Raw genomic sequence first — 19,754 nt, 5'->3', positions numbered from 1 at the left:
AATATTATGCAGCGTTTTCTCAATGTAGTAGAATATACAGGACAAGTGTAATTACATTTGGAACAAGAACATGGCCAATAGCACATATTGAATTTATGATGCATTTCCAAGACATTGCATCAGAGCTGTGAATTTAACATTTTAACAGAGGCCTGCTGAAGGTGAAAGTGAATTTTATAGTTTTCCAGGTGCCTCTATGCTTGATAAAATCATTGTTTTGGCTACTGGAGTCTCAAGTATCGTTACAGTATACGGGCAGATAATTGGATAATTCAGCATTTCATGACACTCTAGGCTATTGTTTTCTTTTTTTGTGGATCGCTATACTGTGTATGTGCATGCTCCGGTTCTCAAGTTGTCATGGCTGGAATGCTACATAGCTCCCGTGGAATAAGTGGACAATCCCATGGGATATTCTAGGATCGGGTTTAACACTTGTCGGAGACTCAAATCTCCATTTGCAGTAGTTTAAAGTCAATAGGTCATCACAGAGAATTTTTTTTCTTCCATTGTCCTATTTTAGAATGAAACGCGCTTGCATATCTGCCTCTGACTTTCGTCTTGTCACAGGAGGGCGGTCGTTAATCAGCGCTCAGTGTCAGAACTGTCGGGACACACTTAAATTGTTGCCCCTTGATCGTGATGATATTAGACGAGGGGGCATTAACATTCTACTAGAAAGCATTTTATTGGACAAAGCAACTACATAGACCTTAGTGAACAAGTCATTAATTTTCTTAAATTTGACTTTGATTTCTTGGGGGACATTCAGACACTTATTTTGTTGCCATTTTCTCATTTAATGTCAAATATTTTAGCATATTTATCTTTGGACACAGTGAGCTACTTCGTCTGGACACACTCAGAGCTCACAAATATGGACTAAAGGATAAAAACCCTCACATTTTTAATTACATGAGGTCTTTTTGAGTGTTATTTTGTTAGCAGTTATTGTCTAGTATCAATTATTCATATTTTTTTTGTCTTTTGTCTTGCCGCTCACTCATTAATCAACATTCACTGTCAAAATAGACTGGACACACTTAATTTGTTGGCCATATTAGTACTTTTCTGAATGTGTAGATTAGAAAAGTTTGCACTCATGGCACTCATTGAGTGGGTGTAAAGTTTTGCAAACAGAATATAATTAACTTCTCTCCATGCTCATTTTAGAACTTATTTTTCATTAGACCCAATAAAACTGTTTGACAAATGCTTTTTTTCTTTCTTCTGACATATTTTCTACTTATATAGTCAATAGCTTTTGTTTAATGGCGCAGCAGTGTACCATTTTCGATTTCTAATGCTACACTAAAAAAAAAAAAGTGTACAAAAAACTTTAAAAAAAAAAGATTTACAAATGTCAATTGTATAGTAACATTTCATACAATTAAATGGAATAATCCTTACATATTATCAATTAAGAATTTGTACAACTGTTTTATTAAGCTCTATTTTTTTTTTACTCATTTAATATTCGTAATCCATAATATGAATAATATGTAAGGATTAATCAATTCAATTTGGAATTTGACTACAATTGAAATTCGTAAATCTTAAAAACAGGCTGAAATATTGTTTTGAGTGCTGTTTCAGGTGGTATAATGGGGAGGGACTCTCTCATCCTAGAAGGAATTTTATTGAACAAAACATTTGCATTGGCCTCTGTAAAGTCATTTTTATTAAAATTTTGGTTGTTTTTGCATGTCCAAGTGTTTGTCATCTTTTAGTAGTGTGCTGCTGTCATATCGTTGGCCTAATAAACGGCATGGCGTCTTTATGTAAATTATCGTTGTGGTTACATAAGCCTATTGTGTGTATTTGCCACATTTACATTAAACTCATAATACAAAAGCTCATGAGAATCTAAGCCCCATGTTTTGGAGGTTGCCAAAAGGCTCATATCCAGCATTGGGGGAAGAATCAGCCGCACATTTTTTTTTTTTTTTGCAATGTGGGAATTCATGGATGTTGGAAACTGAAAACGAATTATAGATAAACGGAGCACACGCATTTCACGGCTGGCGATATTTCCGGCGTCTCCTGCTAACTCTGTTCTCTTATTGCTTCCTCAAAGAGAAACATTTGAATATCATAGACGAGCAAGCTGGTATCAAACGGGCATTTCAAGCTTTGTGTTGGCGATGTAATTTGTCAACGACACACCATTCTTAATGTTGTTTTTTATTTAAAAAAAAGAAGTGCAAAGTTATGGAGGATGGAAGGATGCATGCATATGTATTAGAGCACAGGCTAGATTTACTGCAGCACGGTGAATGGAAAAGGGGGAAATAAAATCTTATATTTATAGACTGCATGCAGAACTTATTTACTTACTAGAGTGTCTATTTTTGAATTGCCTGATAGTATTTTTCACTATATTGAATTGCTTGGCGTCTTGTGTACCATTCATGTATGCTAAAGGATCTGTATTTTGCTTTTTGCAAGCATAATGTATGCTAAAAACCAATTGTGTTTAAATGTTTTAACCTAAGTATGAACTTACATCCGGTTACATTAAACATTAGATGTATAAACCAGCCAGTTAGTGTAATATGGTGTATGACTACTAACCAACCATTTAATGCACTTACAGAACATGGTCATGAGAGCCAGGTGTTTAATGGATGTATTAGTGATGTGTTTCATTAAATCTTTCTAGTCTCTGACTGTGAACACGGTCAACCCCAGAAGAGAAACCGAATATAAAATGCAGCCGATTTTCAAGGTAGTGTACGGCTATTACAGCGTTCTGAGCTATTAAGCTCACCGAATGTCACCCAAAGGTTAATTGCAGTGACCTACACAAGAACCCTTTCTCTGGATCACTTCGAACGTGTTTCTCAAAAGAGTTTGTACCCAGCGATGAAAATTGCCAGTCGCAATCGTGTTTCATGGATTGAGTGAAGTGGGATTAATCGCATGAGGAGTTCTGTTCAGAGCGAACCAGCATTTCTAGATCCTTAATACTAGCCGATGCACAACACGTCCAAAATGCAATTACCTGGGCTGGTTTTGTTGTTATGGAGATGTACTTTCTGACCACACTGCCTCCCTAAGAATTCTCTCTCTCCCTGTAATCCAATATTCGACTAGGAACCAAAACGACATGAGTGATTTTTGGACAGCAAACCTAAATTCAGGGGCCACCGTCATGCCTGAATTATTTATGAACCGGAGTAGTTGTTTTAATGGCCTCGCAATTCATTAAAGCTCACTCAATATTGTTCTTTGTAAACGGATTAAAATCTAGGGAATTTCAAGGTTATTTTTTGGTTGAATTTGACAGCATGAGTGTAGTTTGATTGATGGACCCTATGGCTTAATAACAAAATAGGAAGTTTGTGTTTTATTGTTTTTCCCTCCACCACTTCATTTCTTTGTGTGTACTGCAAATTTCAGTGAAAAACTTTCACTGTAAAAAAAACCTGTTTGTCCAGCACTTTATCAAGTAAAAGAAATGAACACAACACTTAGGGCCCTATCATACACCCGGTGCAATGCGGCGCCAGATGCGATCCAAGTGTTTTCATTTTCACGTCCTGCGCCACGTTGTTTAAATAGCAAAATGCATTTGCGCCCATCTGTTTGCTCATGGGCATGCTGATCTGAAAACGAGGTGTGTTCAGGTGCATTGTTGGCGCATTGCTGTTTTGAGGCAACAGAAATAGAGTTGGCGCCATTGACCAACTGAAACCTGGTCTAAAATCAATGGTGCAATATTTATTTTTTATTTAAAGAGCGCGTTAGTAATATGCGCCTATAGGCGGGTCCACTACGTGCATACACTTTGTCCCGTAGATGGTCTGCTTGCGCGCTTTAACCTCACTCCCAAGCAGATCCATTTCCTCTCTGGAGAAGCGTTCAGTTTTTCCGCTTGCAAATTCCCCCTTGTAAATAGCAACTAGCTTGGGAATGGGAATGGGATATGAGGGAATGGGATATGAGACTCTGATTGGTTTATTGCACGTTACACCCAAAACACACCCATTACTCATTAAGAGAATAGGGATAACCCTTTTAGACCATGCGCCGGGTGCGCCGACCATTTTTCCCATCATTAAACTGGCAAAAGTGGATTCAGACACGCTCTAAGTGAACTTGGACCCTGCGCTTTAGACCACGCGCTTAGATCGTTAAAATAGGGCCCTTAGAATCTAAATTGTCTTCTTTGTTTTGATTTTACTTTTTAATTATTCTATTATATAATTGAATATTTAAGCAAATAAGAAAGTGCTGTTGTATGGAATATTTATTTATTTAGTTATTTGCTTGTCTTTATTTTTTATTTATTTATATTATCATATATTTTTATTTGTATTTGTTTGTTTGTTATTATATAATAGAATTGGTCCCTACTCAATTACAATTTAAGACGATATTCCAAAACCATGGCACACTCAGATTAGCCCTGCTAGTACTACACATGGACCACAGACTTGCAGTAGTTTTACTCTATTAACCTTGACTCTAATGTTCTCAGGCACGTCAAACAAGGTTACTGTGGGTCTTGAGCTTGTAGCCTCCCAATTATCGAGTAATATTATCCAGCTCTGCAGCTGCCGGCCAGTGTGTTACAAAGAGCCCCAGACAGCTGTAATGGTGCAGAGCACTATAGACCTCAAAACCCACTGCTTAATGTGTCAATACGGGATTGTCCACCAACATGCCCATCTGCCATGTCTTCTCCAGGGGGAAGCAGGGAAAGACAAGGAGAGAAGGTATGACTATTTGAGTGGCATCGCTGTGGTGGATGTTAACGGAGGCTTTCGACTGTCTCCTTGCTGTAAGCTGGATGCCACACTAATAGATTTGTATGATCTCAGTGATCTTGAGAAATCATTAGTCTGTCATTAGTTTCTTTCCAGTGTCTTCATGGGCAGCAACGGGACCAAAATCTGCAAACCGCACTGTTAGACTTTAAGCATAATACGCAGGGTATCATAAACTCTTAGGAGGATAGATGCAGAAATTGCCAAAGCATTCCTGTGAATTTCATTGTACTGTGTGACAGGTGGTATATGTAGCCTGATGTTTCTCTGCAGATGTTATGAATATCCCTCATGAAACTATGGTAATGCAAAACAAGTGAGCTGTATCGCCCTGTAGGATTAGACGAAACCTCTTGGAAGTATTGAAGGATTGGCACTAGTCAGAATTGGTGCCCTTTCACTACAAAACTTAATGAGCTACATATCTAGACAGTATTTTAAAGGGATACTCCACATTAAAATGAAAATTCTGTCATCATATACTCACCCTCATGTTGTTTCAAACCTGTATGAATTTCTTTCTTCTGCTGAACAGAAAGGAAGATATTTAGAAGAATGTCAGTAACCAGACAGTTTCTGGTACCATTGACTTCCATAGTATATTTTTTTTCCTACTATGGAAGTCAATGGTACCAGAAACTGTCTGGTTACTGACATTCTTCTAAATATCTTCCTTTCTGTTCAGCAGAAGAAATAAATTCATACAGGTTTATATGGGTGAGTATATGATGACAGAATTTTCATTTTAAAGTGGAGTATCCCTTTAAGGCATCATATTCATGTCAATGCTGCCTTTAACATTACATTATTTTGACCAAGATCCTTCACATATGGCAAATCCCAGATTGCACTGCAGCAACTCGTTTTTTTTTATCAAATATTGTAGTATTTATTGTAAATAATGTATCCAAGCATAAATTTTTTTATTTAAATTGTAATCTTCAATCATAATAACTTCCCCAGTCACTTGCAGCAACCTCTCTTCTCTGATGACACGTTTTTAGACACGAGGGCGGGACAACCTGTCACTCACATGGCATCACAGCAATAGCAAACCACAACCATCCAGTCAAATCCCGACAGACAAAGCCAAGTCCCGCCCTACTTTTTTTTTTTCTAGTTTGAGAAGCTGTTTGACTCGGATATGCATCACAATAAGGAAGAAAAGACCATTTCATCATTCGTATCATGCCAACTTGGCAAATAAGAGAAATGTTGATTATATATGCTTAAAATCAGTACCAAATCAAAAGTACCAAAAAAAAAAAAAGTTTCAAAACAAAGATAGAAATACCTACACTGCTGTTGTTGTTGTTTTTGAAAAAAGTAATATTGCGAAATATTATTTCATTTGAAAATAACATTTCCTTGATGAATACATTTTTTTTAAATCCTCACCCTAAACTTTTGAATGGTATAGTGTTAATGGTTCAATATAATTAAAAACTGATTACTTTAACCAATATTTTATTTGTTCTAGAGTTGTATGCATTAGATTTATTGTTTTGTTAGCTAGGCTTAGGTAAAAAAAACTCTACTGAAGTCAACTGTCAGGTGAGTTATATAATTGCCAGTTTATAGTGTACCAAATCAGTAATTTGAGTATATATTTAGAGAAGAAGGCAGAGCAAGGCAGTTCATTATGTTTTGAAACCAAGCTAAAGTGTCCATTGAAAGATTCACACATCACATAAATTTAAGCAGGTTTTAAAAGCTTCTAATAGCTCCAAAGCAGCAGGGACACATACTATAGTATTTTATTGCTGTTGTAAATTTTTTGGAAAACTCTATGGAGAAAATTAGCCCATGAACCTCGATTATGAGACACATCATTACCTAATGGTGCTTATACAAATCTCGTCAGCTTCAGACTTGTCAATTTCAAGCAACAATTTATACATCAAGAACTCTTGTTATAGATCACTGATGAACTGTAAGAGCTATCAGATCTGGCCAGAGTATTTGGTGTTTTCTTCTGTAAATGAAGTTGTTATTCTTCAGGGTGACAGGGGCATAGCTTCTTCTCCTGATCTGGATGGTATTTCTGGAAAGGTGCGCATTTATCCACCCTGACTGTTTTATAAATGCTTAAAGAAAGGATAGGTTGTCTGGAAGACTTTGAATAGCACCTTGCGATAGTAAGTGGCTTCCAAATAGAGTTTCTGTCACTAGTCTGAAGTGCTTCTTCACACAGAGGTGAGGTCCGATAGCACACTTTCAGAGTGCCATTCCACTCTTTCTGAGGATGCATTGGGTGGAAGTATTTTTTTGTCTGCCAGTGGTTCTTCACCAGATACATATAATCTGCTTGAAAGGTTTATTTTATCCTGGGTTGTCTGAAGAGGCTTGAAATCAGATTACGGCGATGGGATCTCTTCTATCAGTCAGTTTGGGATTAGACAGTGACAGACCACAGGGGACGAGGTCTGCAAATCTATGACTCAACATGCTTATATCGGACTGAGCTGTACACTTCTGGAATCTTAATTGTAAAGTTGCTTTGTGGGAGAAAAGGCTTTGATTTTAAGGGAATTACTTACTGTAGCTACTGGAGATGGGCTATACAATTTGTATGAAGATTAACAGAATCTGACTGAAGACATTTAGTTGTTTTAGGCTATCAAAATATGAAGGTCTTGTACTGAAATAGTTTTTTTTGTTTAGTACACCTTGTTTTTTTGGGTTAAGTAAGGCAACACTGTATTAACCCTTACATGCATGAAGGTTTCGCCAATCATTATTACATATTCGGGTGACGGGTCTTTAGCGACCCGGATCTATATCTAACACGGATGGATCTCTTACCAGTTGTGATAATATAAAACTCTCCTGATATTAGAGTAACAATTGCAGAAGAATAAAATAAAGCATATTTTGTTACCTTTTGGAGCTTGGAAGGGTTCAGTTTGAGCAGATGTTTTATACCATCATACTGTCCTCATCAGAGCTCATTTCCCAGTACATTCAGCATCTGGCTTATATTCGCCATCTCAAACATATTCTCAGAACTATCATTTTCAACATCTTCAAAATCGATATTTAGATCACTAACAGCTTCTTCACCAGATTCACCATAAGTGACAGTAATATTTGATTGTGTTCAGTTCTTGCTCTGCAGTAAATCACTGAGACATTTCATGTTTTACTGATGATATTTCCTATTCTTTTGTTTTCTGCCTGCGGGAACTATGAATGAAACGTCACTTCATCATTGTGTATCAGACAGTGCCAACCTGTGGAACAAAGGTGAATTGCTATTATTAAGTCATCAAAGATTCAATTATAGTTATGCAGAAAAAAATATCCCTACATCGTTACACACCCACAATAAAAAAATGTAAAAAATAATAATGGGAAAATGCTTTTCTTTTTTTATTATATTGTTTATAATGAATTGATTGAGGAATATTAAGAAGGTTGATGTCTAACTTTAAAAAATGAATGAGGAGGGTGGTAGTAAATGACATATCAGGTCACTAAAGACCCAAGGTATGTGTTCCTCGTTTTCTTTTCCACCCTTAGTCAGATTGAACAGCTTAATGAGTTCATCTTTTCATCGACTATGGAATTGCACCTGTACCTCGGTGTAATGCTGAAACTCCTGCATATATTTTCCTCAAATCAACAAATCCCCATGCACCTTTCATGCAGTGTGTAATATAGCTGTTTGTGTTTGTAAAAGGTCTGCAAAGTTTTAAGCGTCAAATCCCCCAAAATGTGAATGTATAGATAATATAAACATCCTAGACAAAGTAGATCAGTTAATCTTTGTGTTGCTGGGATAACTGTATTCTGGCAATATTTGCCAGAAATCTGTGCACTTACAATTGAAATACGTACCAGCATGTACTAAGGATCAAATGTGTTTAACGGTCTAGCAGGTGAAGCTGACAGCTGCATGTCGATCCTCAGGAGACGCTAATACATGACAGATATAGTGAGAGTGACCGAGAATATGTGCACCTTGCTGAGCATTTGGTTTCTACATCATGTCACGACAACTCTCAGTTACGTTTGATTCATTGGAGATCCAATACAAACTACTTGGTCAGAGCCGTCTAACAATGCAGCTTTTCTCACTGCTAATGGAAGGATCTAGATGTTGTCTACAGGGACGGGTAAAAAGATTGTGAGAACTGGCTACCATTCAATTCAGGAGTGTGAATTTTAAAGCTTTATTATGCTTTTTTATTTATATTACTTTTCATGCAGTGTGTAATATAGCTGTTTGTGACTGTAAAAGGTCTGGTCTTAAAGATCAAAGTACACATACGACAAAGTTACTGTCTCCTGAAATAATCGATTCTGAACTGCTGAAACAAGGTTTCATCTATATAGGTTTATAACAAATTTGCATAATGCCAGTCTATGGTCTTCATTGGCTGCCTGTGAACAACGTCTACTTTGACCCGAAATTCAGATATGGTAATGGGCGTTTCGTTTCTGACACATGCTGTAAGCGGACAACCAATCACAACAGACTGGGCCAGCTGACCAACCAGAGCAGAGAAAGCTCCCGGAAAGGAGTTTAGAGAGATTGAATCCTCTATCGAACCGTTTTAGACACTGAGGATGCAAAGAGGTGATGTGCAATGTATATTATGAGGACAATAGTGTTTTTTGACCTTGAATACATGTAAACCTGTTGTAGGAGACCTCCAAATTGTTTTATTAAAATAGTCGAATCTGAATGTCAGGAAGATGAATTCACTGAATTCAAAGGAATTTAAAAGTCAAACGACAGGACAATATTATTAGTCGAACACAAGTTGTGTGACGTCATTAAAATGACATAATTATTGGAAAATACTTTTTCTGTACACTAAGTTGTCAAAAAGCACCATATTGCACCACAAAATGTTCAATGCATAGTTTTCAGATAACTCCCTCAAAAAAATGTCCATTGATTATATCGAAAAAGCATCAATATTAAATAATAATAAATGTATTACTTATTGAATATTATTAATAACTAAAATAATTAATGTTTCCAAAAATATATACAACTAGTAAAACTATAGCAACATAAGTGCATAATTCTGGTTCTTTTCTGTAAGCTACCCATTATTTTTGTCTACTAAAACAGGCTATTGTTCACTAATGAGATTCAATAAAACTGGTTCTGCACCAGCTCATAATTACAGTTCACTCTCTGTGATGCACAAAGTGCCACCCTATGCTCTCCAGGGGCCAAAGAAACACAATCTCTCTGTCTTTCTCTGTACGAGTCGGTTGTTTTTTGGTCTGATCATGGTGAGATGATTACGAATTGGACAGTCTTAATTACAGCACGTTAAATTGCCCATCTACATTAAGGGATTTATATACACATGAATATGTATGCAGCCAATGCACTCTAGGCAGAACACCGTTGGTTTCTAAGCTACAGCATGTCTATGCAAATGTGTTTGTTTTTTTGCATGTAAAGCAATAAGAGAAGGTAAGAGAAAAGAGTGTTTGCTTTTTAGAAGTACTGGCAGCATGAACCCAGACTCCACTACAGCCGTGACTTTGCAGCTAAATCAAATATTAATAGCATGAAATGGAAATCAGAATGTGAATTCTCCTTGAGTTCAAGGTGATAAACTGAAGCTGTTTACCTTTTCACCTGCAATGCCCTGCCCTGCCATTCACCAGAAAAAGAAAAAAAACTAAACTAGATTCACTTTTGCAAAAAGAAAATTTCCAGTGCTTGCAAGGCAGTAAAAGAATAAGGTAAGCTTTAATTTTAGGCTTTATTTTAAGCTCTGCACAAAGTCATAAAAATGTGATTCAGAGCAATTCAAGCTTGAAATGCCAAGTTTTGCCATGCCATTTTTTTTTTCCAGAGTCTGCAGTGAAATGAAATAGAATTTGGGGCTTTTGAAAAACAAAATCTGCTATATGACAATAATATTGAAATAAAAAACACCAATAAATATGTTAATATGAATTTTAGGATTAAAAGAAATGTCTGTAAACTTAATGGAAAATGCACTGGTATTTTTCTGCCAGGACATTGCTTATTTTTCAACAGATTTTTCTTACAGAGAACAAATTCTAAAGTCACTTTTTATGCCACAATAAAACGTACATAATGTTTTTGAATGGGGGCTTGTCTTAACAGATATTGTACACGCGATCAATCTGATTCATTAATTAACCAGTGTTATTAATGTGATCAAACTTTTAATCAACTGACAGCCTTTCTTTAAAATACAGAGAGCACATCCAAGTCTGAAATGATCTATGAAATAAAAAAGAACATTAAATCATTAATGGGCTTGTAATACAGTAACAGTTTATGCATTCTCATTTTCTACAGACATTTACTGCAGGACATAATCCACAATACTTTTTCAAAGGAATTGTGGTTTCTTCTAGTTGTCGACTGATATGTCGACATATTTTATTCGACTGATATGTCGACATATCATATATTTGCTGATATTTGACATTTTTTAATTATCGACATCTGCCGATGTGTTGGAAGTGGGACTTTTATTTTGACAGTTGCTGGCGTTCTCAGCACCAAGTTTTGGGGGCTATTTACACGACTCGTGTTCAATCGTGTTTCATCGCCATCTAATGGCTTGGCAGCAGAATACAGTGTTTTTAGTCATTTTTGCAAATGCGTGTGAATGGGGATCGGTTTGACAATGGTGTCATCTGTACGCTGAAGAATTTGAAGGAAAAACTTTTCTGTTTTAAGCATTGTCGTTGTCGTGTAAACGCATCCTTAATTAGTTTCCTTAATTCGTTTGTTAATAGTTCCTTAATAACTGTTCTAATACATTATTGGGAAAATAGTAGCCTATTCTGTGTTTACAAAGAGAGTAAACCGTATACGACAAGATATTATAATGTTTACTTTTCTATTATTAGTAATAGGATGGCAAACACTATGACAGTATCAGTCTCTCACATCGTTCTGGAGGAATTTTGGCCCGCTCTTCTTTACAACGTTGCTTCAGTTCATTGAGGTTTGTGGGCATCTGTTTATGAGGGTCCCGCAGCAACATTTCAGTCGGGTTGAGTTCTGGGCTATAGTGCAACACCTTGAGTACTATTTCTTCTCACTTTTTCATTTGTAGTTTTATTTCAATGCAAGAAGATGGCTCAGGACAGCGCATATTACTTTCATAACACTTGTATACTTGTTTTCTGACAACTTGTGTATATAATGGATCAGACAAAAAACTTCAAGCGGTTGTCATCATTTTTTTCTCTCTCCAGCCAGGGACATTGGTAAGGGTACAGCGGCCCCATCCTTGATTATATTGCCGTGGTGACAGGCAGTTTTATAGCCCGTCTGATAGATTTAGCCATACTTTTAGGGGTGTGTTTAGACTGCACAGCCTCCCATGTCATTCAAATAGCCATCAAAGTGTCTCAGAAACACCCATTGTGGCCGATTCTGACCACGCTTCGATATGAAAACAACTTATTTTGCCAGACTGCTGCTGTTCTCTCTGAATTATGTGATGGCGGGGAGGGATTTTAGCTCTAGAGTTCACAAGCAACAACTTTGATTTCTGCTTCTGTTCAAAAACATGGATGTATGCCTAGATTGTTAGATCTGGTTTACATCTCAAGATGAAAGTAGATTGCTTACTTTTGGAGGCCCTTCTCTTTTGGTTGTTTATCCTAGGTGTTATGCAGTTATATATATATATATATATATATATATATATATATATATATATATATATATATATATATATATATATATATATATATAGTACAGGCCAAAAGTTTGGACACATTACTATTTGTAATGTTTTTGAAAGAAGTTTCTTCTGCTCATCAAGCCTGCATTTATTTGATCAAAATACAGAAAAAAATGTAATATTGTGATATATTATTACAATTTAAAATAATTGGTTTTCAATTTATTATACTTTAAATTATCATTTATTTCGGTGATGCAAAGCTGAATTTTCAGGATCATTACTCCAGTCTTCAGTGTCACATGTGAGATCCAGTCTATCACATGATCCTTTAGAAATCATTCTAATATTCTGATTTATTATTAGTGTTGGAAACAGTTCTGCTGCCTAATATGTTTGATGAATAAAAGGTTAAAAAGAACTGCATTTATTCAAAATAATTTTTTTTTTTTTTAAATATAAATCTTCTTTATTATCACTTTTTATCAATTTAACACATCCTTGCTGAATAAAATTATTGATTTATTTAAAAAAAAAATAAAGAAAAAAATTACTGACCCCAAATTACTGACCAGTAGTGTATATTGTTGTTATAAAAGATTTCTATCTTGAAAACATTTGCTTCTTTTTTTTTCTTTTCTTTTTTCTTTTTCTTTTTTTTATTCATCAAAGTATCCTAAAAAAGTATCACAGGTTATGAAAAAATATTAAGCAGCAGAACTGTTTCCAACTTTGATAATGAATCATCATATTAGAATGATTTCTAAAGGATCATGTGATAGACTGGAGTAATGATCCTGAAAATTCAGCTTTGCATCACCGAAATAAATGATAATTTAAAGTATAATAAATTGAAAACCAATTATTTTAAATTGTAATAATATATCACAATATTACATTTTTTTCTGTATTTTTGATCAAATAAATGCAGGCTTGATGAGCAGAAGAAACTTCTTTCAAAAACATTAAAAATAGTAATGTGTCCAAACTTTTGGCCTGTACTGTATATATATATATATATATATATATATATATATATATATATATATATATATATATATATATATATATATATATATATGGCTAAATGTGTTTATTTCGGTGAGAAATAAATATACCTATTCAAGTAGGTCACATTTGACTAACACATTTTGATTTTGAACAGAAATTAATTTAATGACAATCATCAATTAAAACCATTTTGGTACATCTCACTGGTTTTTTTTTCAGCATCATGAACTAGGAGGGCTATGAAAATGTAACATTTCAATTTAAAATTCTAAAAATGCATCTCAAGACCCCTGCATTCTGTTCCATTTTGCTTTGTTTTTGAGCACAAGAATCCTATACATCCTATATGATGGAGAACGAAGTAAGTGTTCAGCGAGTGAAAATATATCAGTGCTAAACTTATACTTAGCCTCTAACACACACATACACTGGCAAGTCAAATCTAAGAATTTATTAGCCAATGGCTAATGATAGACATTATTTAGTCTCCCAGAGTGAAGATTTAGTCACATATGCAAGTGATTTACTCTCATTGTAGAGGGTTATTAAGGCAGATGTAAAACACTCAACTTCACATACTAGACATTGAAAATAGACATGTATCATCTCTTCATAGTTCACAGCTGTGAAATGATCATTTTGTGCCAGTGTTTTACACGGTTTGTTGAGAAATCTGGGCAGAGGCGGCGATTTGAGAGTTGCAATTGTTTAAGAATGTGAGTGTGCAATATCAGATATGAGACACAAAGAATACTTTGACATTTCCTTGGGAAAATCCTTACTACAGTAATGAATGGCCATTTCATAAACATGATTGGCAGATGGATTGTAGATAGCATCGTCCAAGACCTTTGAGCTAATCTATCTGAAAAAAGGCGTGCTTGAATGGATATGCGAGAACAGATAACTCTATGGGGTGAACAAAGCTACTGTCAACTGCTGTTTAAAAATCTGCTTCCTTTTCTTAATATAATGGAGGCTTTTTCCAAACTTCCCTAATTAAATATGATTGCCCTTGATGTTAGAGAGACAGAACTTTCCAGTTTCCACACTTTCCTTTGCTATGAACTCCTTACAAATCGCACATTAATTGAGCAATAGCCTTGTTTTGTACAGTACGTTGATTGTAGGCAGCCAGACCGCTCATGTGTGGACTGATTTTGTTTTTATATTCTGCATTTAGATATTTGTTAATTCTTCCCGGTGTCAAAAAGTACATGAGCAAAGATGGTGCAAACAGACTGAGCACGCATGCACATGCACAATACCCTAATTTAGTTTAGGCTACATATGACGTACAGTATGTGAAACGTAATGAACATTATGGTTTCGATTCTTTTAACTACTTGCCAAATGGCAGGGTTCAAAAATGAGGCTAGACCTATTGTTATTTTTTTCGTAATCTATATGCGTTTTTATGCCTTGAACTAAAACTGAAACAAGATTTTATCTAATTTTTTTAAGATTTTTTATTTAGAGGTTCTAGAAGTTTTTGTCCAAATTGCAAGAATGAATGGGTAACACTTTACTTAAAGCCTTATATTAGGAATACCTTTAGAATGCTTTGTACATAAAGGGTTTAGGTAAAAGTGTTACCGAATTATTTGTGTTTGTCATCAATTGGAATGGGTTGAAAATTAAAAATCAGTGAATATCATATCAATCAGTGAAAACCATAATTTCCCAGCAAAAGTTGTGTTTGTGAATTAATTTGCCTATAATTAAACAACTGTATTCTTTTTAGCTGAAAATATTGAGGAAACAAAAACATTTTATACTAATAAATGTATTAAATTATAAAAATAGTAAATATGTAAAAATCTGAACTTGAGAAATTGAGAACCATATATTATACGCAAATACACTTATGAAAGTTACGCAAATTCATAAGCCGTACACATAACACAAACCCTTTTCAGTTAGATCTCAAGAATCTTTAATTTAAAGCTACACTGTGTAATTTTTTTTACACTGTGTAAAAAAGTTGATTCTTAGCAAAAAACACTTTGTTCTTTCAAAATGATATGTGCTCATTAATGTGTAATTAATTCTACCAACTAATCAAGTATTCTCGTAAGCGTAGAATCTGCCATTTATAATACATACGAGCGAGTCGCTCGAATGGCGGCAGCCATGTTGCGCCTCCATCTTGAAAATACATTAGCCAAAGAGGGACATACCTGGAAATTCAAGCTTTGGCTTTTGCGTTTTTACACTCAGTGGCACCGTGACGAATGCGAGGGGGAGATTACTCATAATACGGCCACCGTAGGAGTTAAAACGCCCTCGGAATGGGAGGGGCTAGAAAGTAATATTCAATTGGTGGTCATAAACAATTTCACTGCTAGATGGGAGAAAATCCTACACAGTGTAGCTTTAAAGTCAAGAATGGTTCAGTTGAGTCACTGGGTGAGTCATATGAATGATTAAAACTGCTAATTAATGTATTTAAAACTGATTTGACCAATTCAATCCAATAACTCACTAGTTGGGATTTGTGAGTTTGACTAAAAGAACCAGCTCATAAGAATCATGCGTTTGTGAATCAAACTATTATTTGTGCTGCATGTTTTTTGTTGTGCTCAACCTGCGAGGACACCTCAAATGAAATATTGATGTATTATTACTCTGATTATAAGGGTGAGAAGGGAGAAGCCGGAGAGCCCGACCCTGTGTGATCACCTTGGAAAGATGTAAGAAACCTGATCAATCTACTATATCTAAAGACACATGGCATTATTCACAGAGTCAACACCCTGAGTCAAAATGTTCTAATGGCTGGCTAATTTAAGTCTTTTAAAGTCAATACCTGATATCTGAGGCCCACAGGGGTTATGTGAGAACGTTCAGAATGGAATGTGCATGACGCCGTGTATCACTTGTCCGTTGAGAAACTCGGTGCATAACATGGCGTGTTAGTTACACTATCCTTCAGAATATTACGGGTTACATGAAGCGTTAATATAGATATCCTATGCTATGAAAGGATGCATATTTCTTTTCAATACTTGATTAGCAGAAGAAAGCATTTTTCATATGACATACCTAAAAATGTTTATTTGAAATGTGGAGTTTATATGTGATAAAAAGGTATCACTGGCAATGGTGAAGCAGGTCAGCATGTTTTCCTAAGTGAAAGTTTGATTCAGATGGTATCGTCCTGAGCTCTACTACTTCAAACATTTGTAGCAATGAATCGCTGAGCAAATGGAAACTCGCAAAAAGCATTTCCTGGCGTAACCCTCTTGGCATTTGTGGCCAGTGCTTGAGATATCTCTGTTACTCCACTGGATCTTGTTCCAAAGTTCTTTGAAGGCCTGCCATTCAACATATCAACAGTTCTCTCTGCTTAAAACATGCGCGCCTCTGAGATGGACCTTGCTCTTTTTTTCCTGATATGAATTTAAATTTGATCTCAACCAAGAGTTGGAAAAGCGCTGTGGAAACCGGTCGCTGCATGTTATATGTGTATTTGAGAGGTGTTAATGGATGTTTATTATGTCTGTGAGTCTGTAAACATGTCTGCAAGTACCTGTGTGTAGACATTGGCCAGATTTGCACACTTTTGGACACTCAAATCACTCTTAAATAGATGGCATCTCCAAACAAATTATACTAACGCTTTTCTCAGAACTAACTATTTTATTTTTTGTAACAAATTGGTGCCAATGCGAAATTAATTAATTTACTTAGTGGACAGTGCTGGTTATATTACTCTTAGATTCTAAGTTCTATAATCTAAGTTCTTAGATTATATTACATTTTAAAATACTCATATTCAGACTGCTGTTACTTTTCTATTGATTACATGATTACATGTTATTCTCACAATGGCAGTGAATTATTCAGAATTCATTGATCCAACTTGCTTTTTATCTTGTAAATTTTCCTTTCTGAAAAAAGTCTACTGCTTCTATACGTTCATAAGGTCTTCCAGGTTTGTGAAATCGAACACACATACCAGCCACTAGTCATGTGACTATCACTGAAACTGAGATCCACACAGCATTTGATTTACAAAAATCATTTCACTTTTAGGATTACTGCAATAGCAACAGCAATAGACTGTATTTTACAGAAGTCAGTGATCTAGTTGTTTTGGACGTTAACTTTGGGCTTTTATGGAGGAACGAATGAATGCTGTGTGAATGAATGCGTTTCATTCAATGCTGTGAATGAAAGAAATGCACTAAAATCGCACGGCCCTCGTTTCTTGCTGTCATTGCTGTAGGGTTGCTGTCGTTCCAATGTCTCCGCAAAGACATTGCAAATTTATTGTCCTTTTCCGACATCTGGTAGAACTGGTGAATATGTACTGAAGCAATTTTAGTTGCACATGAAAAAAAGTCTCACAAGGCTCTTCTGAACAGCCTTTATAGAGAACACCGATCAAACTATATTCACATTCTCAGCAGTCAATTCACATTTATTTGTATAACGCTTTTCACAATACCTATCTTATTGTTTCAGAGCTGCTTTACAGAATATGCATGTGTCTACATTACAATTTAGAGTGATCTGTTATCAGAGGTGACAGTGTCCAAGTACATACTGTACACATCTCGCAGTTAGCTAACAATGCATTCAATTAAGGCAGGAATAATGAGCAATTATTAGAAGTTGTTAACACAATGATTAAAATGTTTAGAAAATGTAGCATTGGTGCATGTGGATTCAGAGTTTGCTTCATCTAAAGTCCTCGCAGGAGTTGGACACGTCAGGATGGGCATCCTGAGATAAAAACAAATAGAAAGTAATTAGCATAGCTGCGGTTCATAACATTTCAAGCAAAGATAATCATGTGCACTTGAGCTGGAGTACAAGGTTATGAGTTGTATTATGTGAATGCTTGATTAAAGAGATGTGTCTTTAATCTAGATTTAAACTGGGAGAGCGTGTGTGAGCCCCAAACATCATCAGGAGCCAAATGCGAAAACGCTCTCCCTCCTTTAGTGGACTTAGATATCCTAGGTACTTCCAGACCCCCAAGTTTTGTGACCTTAAAGATCGTTAGAAGATCGATAGAAGATCGGTTAAAGATCGGTTACACAGGAGCTAAAGAATTTGGGACCTTATAGATCAGTTGCAATACTTTGTTACTGATATGGAACTTAACAGGTAACTAGTGTAGAGATGATAAAATTGGTGTTATATGATCATATTTTCCTGACGTAGTAAGAACTCTAGCAGCTGCATTTTGGACTAACTCTTGGACTAACTAACTACAGTAATCTAGTCTAGAAGTCATGAATACATGAATTAACTTTTCTGCATCAGAAACAGATAGCAGATTTTTGAGGTGGAAGAAGGCTGTTTTTGTAACATGAAATATGAGTTTTGAAAGACAAGTTGCTGTCTAATATAACACCCAGGTCTTTTACTGCGGAGGATGAAGTAAAAGTACTTTGTTCTAAATGCAAATTGTATTCTTAAGGCCCATTCATACCAAGGACGATAACGATGAAGATAACGATAAAGATATAGTTCTAAAAATCATTCTCGATATTAAAGAATAGCAGAGTTCACACCACAGCTATAACGATAACGATATAGAGAAACGATATCGTTGGGATCACTTTCGAAACTATTTTTTTCCCAGCAGTTGAACAATAACACACTGACAGCCAATCAGAATCCATTAAGCATTTAAAATGGCAGACGACATTGCGGAGAAGTTAATCGCCGAGGTCCAGAATAATCCACCACTGTTTGACAAGTCAAGCCCCTTTTCAAGAAAATGGATATGGAAAACAATCGTTCAATCGATCAAAATAAATGGTGAGAAGTATTATCTCAGGTATCCAGCGCTCATTTCGACAGTATTGTCTTGCTTCCATTGACTAGGTGTTGTTATCGTTCGTTGGTGTGGATGCAAATATAGTTATAGTTATCTTTATAGTTATCGTTCTTGGTGTGAACGACCCTTAACAGATTCTGTGTGTAGGTTTTTGGTCCAATAAGTAATACCTCAGTCTTATCTGTTTTTCAATAAAGCTATTATTGGCCGATAACGATTGGCGTCCGATCAAACAGAGCACCCTTATAAATAATAATAATAAAATGAAGTTCAAGGTTTTATTTTGATTGTTTTTATTATTTTTTTTATTTTATTTTTATTTTATTTTACGTTTTTATCATTTAATTACTTCATATATTTTCATTAAACTCACAAACCCCTTGACTTTTCAGCACGAACCCCTGATGTAATGTAATATTTAATGCACTTGATGTTGTTGATAACAAAGAATGGAATATATATTCTATCTTCGTCTTTTTATATCAATATGGTACAGGATTATCTATTCAATTCAATGTGATAAAT

The 19,754-nt window shown here is 35.4% G+C and overlaps 1 protein-coding gene across 2 annotated transcripts in view; it reads left to right on the top strand.

Annotated features, from left to right (window-relative positions):
• Nucleotides 1-19,754, top strand: part of LOC307148711 (uncharacterized protein) — a 176,058-nt gene that overhangs the window by 24,759 nt on the left and 131,545 nt on the right. The gene's annotated exons all lie outside the window — the stretch shown is intronic.

This window comes from Squalius cephalus, assembly GCF_949319135.1.
Source record: "Squalius cephalus genome assembly, chromosome: 21".
NCBI classification, from domain to species: Eukaryota; Metazoa; Chordata; class Actinopteri; order Cypriniformes; family Leuciscidae; genus Squalius; species Squalius cephalus.
This window is presented reverse-complemented; position numbering and strand designations above follow the sequence as displayed.